This window comes from Triticum dicoccoides, chromosome 2A (genome assembly GCF_002162155.2).
Source record: "Triticum dicoccoides isolate Atlit2015 ecotype Zavitan chromosome 2A, WEW_v2.0, whole genome shotgun sequence".
Lineage (NCBI taxonomy): Eukaryota > Viridiplantae > Streptophyta > Magnoliopsida > Poales > Poaceae > Triticum > Triticum dicoccoides.
In genome coordinates, this window is record NC_041382.1 from 786300547 (window position 1) to 786304479 (window position 3933).

Genomic DNA, 3933 nt, shown 5'->3' on the forward strand with positions numbered 1-3933 from the left:
CCTCCCCCGACGCCGCCCGGATCAACCTTCGCCGCCGAACAGGACTACCTCGCCGGACTGCCTCCCCGACGCCGTCGTCTCTGTCCTCCGCCCCAAGCCCCGCTGCCCCAGACCCTACTCCCCCTGTGAGGCCCTCTCCTCCTCTCTCCCTCGCGTGCATGTGCTCACGCACCGGCGCCCCGCGCGCGCCCACTGGGCCGTGCCCCGCACGCGCCCATCCCGCATCGGCGCGCCTGGCGCCCGCACAGCTCCGTCCCTGCTCCCTCGCCTCCGTCGCCCCCTGTTCCCCCGCAAGTGCGCCCCCTCCTCTGAACTTGGCCGCGGCCCACCTCCCGCGGCTCCCTTCGCCGCGCCGGACCCCCAGCAGTGGCCGCTGGTTGATCCCGTGCCTACTCCCGTTGTCCACGGGCGAGGCCACCAGACGGGCGCCCACCCGCACCCGCTCGGGCAGTGCCCGCCGCCCGCACCCGCTAAGGCCCAGTGGCCCTATGATAATGGGCCCCACACCACAGGACGTTAAAAGAAAAAAAAGAAAAAAGAAGAAGAAGAAATAAAAATAAAAATAATAAATAAATATAAAAATGATTTAATAAAATTAATTATTAATTAATTAATTATTTAAGGAATTAATTAAGTTAATTAATCCGGTTTAATTAATTTAATTAACTAGTTAGGTTAATCAAATAGTAATTAAATTAGCCTAAACCCTTATTAAATCTAAACAGTGTATGACAGGTGGGTCCCCCTGGACCCACACGTCAGGTTGACCAGGTCAATGGTCAACGTTGACTGCTGACATCACTCTATTGTCATGCTGACGTCATCATTTACTATTCTGGATAATGTTGGATTTAAATAATTAATTAAATTCCAGAAATTAATAAAATCTTTAGAAAATCATATCTTTTAATCCGTAACTCGGATTAAAATATTTTCAACATGAAAGTTGCTCAGAACAACGAGACGAATCCAGATACGCAGCCCGTTCGTCTGCCACGCGTCCCTAGCATAGTGAACCTGCAACATTTCACCTCCGGTTCATCTGTCCGAAAACACGAAACACCGGGGATATTTTCCCGGATGTTTCCCCCTTCACCGGTATCACCTCATACCGCGTTAGAACACGTCTAGCTCTGCCTGTTATCCTGTTATGCTCTTGCTTGCTATGTATTTACTGTTTCTCCCCCCTCTTCTCTTCGGTAGACCCCGTGACGATGTTGATGCCCCAGTTCGACTACGGAGTTGACGACCCCCCTCTCTTGCCAGAGCAACCAGGCAAGCCCCCCCCTTTGATCACCAGATATCGCCTACTCTTCTCTATACTGCTTGCATTAGAGTAGTGTAGCATGTTACTGCTTTCAGTTAATCATATACTGATGCATAGCCTGTCCTTGCTACTACTATTGTTACCTTTACCTGCTATCCTACTGCTTAGTATAGGATGCTAGTGTTCCATCAGTGGCCCTACACTCTTGTCCGTCTACCATGCTATACTACTGGGCTGTGATCACTTCGGGAGGTGATCACGGGCATATACTATATACTTTTTACTGTTACATTACCGGTGATACTGTTCGGAGATGGGGGCTGAAAGGACAGGTGGCTCCATCCCGGTAGAGGTGGGCCTGGGTTCCCGACGGCCCCCGACTATTACTTTGTGGCGGAGCGACAGGGCAGGTTGAGACCACCTAGGAGAGAGGTGGGCCTGGCCCTGGTCGGCGTTCGCGGATACTTAACACGTTTAACGAGATCTGGGTATTTGATCTGAGTCTGGCCATTTGGTCTATACGCACTAACCATCTACGTGGGAGTAGTTTTGGGTATCCCGACGTCGTGGTATCAGCCGAAGCACTTCGTGACGCCAGCGACGGAGCGGCGCGCGCCGGATTGGACTGGAACGCCTGCTAGGCTAGGTCTGCTTCTGGCCGCCCTCGCAACATGCAGGTCTGCTATGGGCGATGGGCCCAGACCCCTGTGCGCTTAGGTTTAGACCGGCGTGCTGACCTCTCTGTTGTGCCTAGGTGGGGCTCCGACGTGTTGATCTTCCGCGGCCGGGCATGACCCAGGAAAGTGTGTCCGGCCAAATGGGATCAAGCATGTTGGGTTATGTGGTGCACCCCTGCAGGGAAGTTTAATCTATTCGAACGTGATCTCCGGTAACAGGATGACTTGGAGTTGTACCTTGACCTTATGACAACTAGAACCGGATACTTAATAAAACACACCCTTCCAAGTGCCAGATACAACCCGCTGGTCGCTCTCTCTCAGGGTTACGAGGAGGGGATCGCCGGGTAGGATTATTGCTATGTGATGCTACTTGGAGGACTTCAGTCTGCTCTCTTCTACATGTTGCAAGACGGAGGCTGCCAGAAGCGTAGTCTTCGACAGGATTAGCTATCCCCCTCTTATTCTGGCATTCTGCAGTTCAGTCCACCGATATGGCCCTTTACACATATATCCATGCATATGTAGTGTAGCTCCTTGCTTGCGAGTACTTTGGATGAGTACTCACGGTTGCCTTGTTCCCCCTTTTCCCCCTATCTCTACTCGATTGCTGCGACCAGACGATGGAGCCCAGGAGCCAGACGCCACCGTCGATGACGACTACTGCCCCGGAGGTGCCTCCTACTATGTGCAGCCCGCCAACGACGACCAGGAGTAGTTAGGAGGATCCCAGGCAGGAGGCCTGCACCTCTTTCGATCTGTATCCCAGTTTGTGCTAGCCATCTTATGGCAACTTATTTAACTTATGTCTGTACTCAGATATTGTTGCTTCCGCTGACTCGTCTATGATCGAGCACTTGTATTCGAGCCCTCGAGGCCCCTGGCTTGTATTATGATGCTTGTATGACTTATTTTATTTTAGAGTTCTGTTGTGATATCTTCCCGTGAGTCCCTGATCTTGATCGCACACGTTTGCGTGTCTGATTAGTGTACGATTGAATCGGGGGCGTCACACAATGCCACCGGAGCGTCGCACCGGCCCCTCATACATGCATGGTAGTTTGGTGGCATGTCCGAAGAGGCGGCACGCGTCTCCGGGGTTCGGCCCCCTCACGGACGGCGCCGCCGCTGGCACCTGGAGGGGGGAAACGAATGCGTCGGGTCTACACAGAGGGGATCTTGCTGTGGTTCTGGCCCGGATGTTGCTCCAAAGTGTTCCTATGGGCTGACCTAACACAACCGGGTGGAGAGGTCCACTGGTCAAATCCCGTCCGTGCAAAGTCAAAGGGCTAGATCCGGTGGTCAAACGCTACAGGGTTAGGCGGGACGGGGGCCCTAGGGGGGTAGCAATGCCACCGGAGCGTCGCACCGGGCCCTCATACATGCGGGGTGGTGTGGTGGCATGTCCGAAGAGGCGGCACGCGTCTCCGGGGTGTGCCCCCCCTCACGGACGACAATGACACGGTAGTAGACGTTCTGCAGTAACGATGCGGCGTGAATATTATTAAATATTTTGAGCGCGATAAAATCATGAGTTTTTTACACAACGTGGGCACATGTGCTATAGGACTGATGGTAATTTTTCATAATTTTTCGTGATGGAGAAGTATCTGAACACTTCCCTCTACGCGGATTGCTCTTCGCACGTCTACGACTGTGGCCAGCGGCCTCCTGGGGCTAGCATACCGTCAAATCTTGCGTAGGCGGCCTCTCACAAGTCTGGAAGTGTTGTGGCGGTTGCAAACGCCCAGCATGCGTCTCCGGGGTGTGCCCCCCCTCACGGACGGCGCCGCCGCCGGCACCTGGAGGGGGGAAACGGACGCGTCGGGTTTACACGGAGGGGATCTTGCTGTGGGTCTGGCCCAGATGTTGCTCCAAAGTGTTCCTATGGGCTGACCTAACACAACCGGGTGGAGAGGCCCACTGGTCAAAGCCCGTTCGTGCAAAGTCAAAGGGCTAGATCCCATGGTCAAACGCTACAGGGTTAGG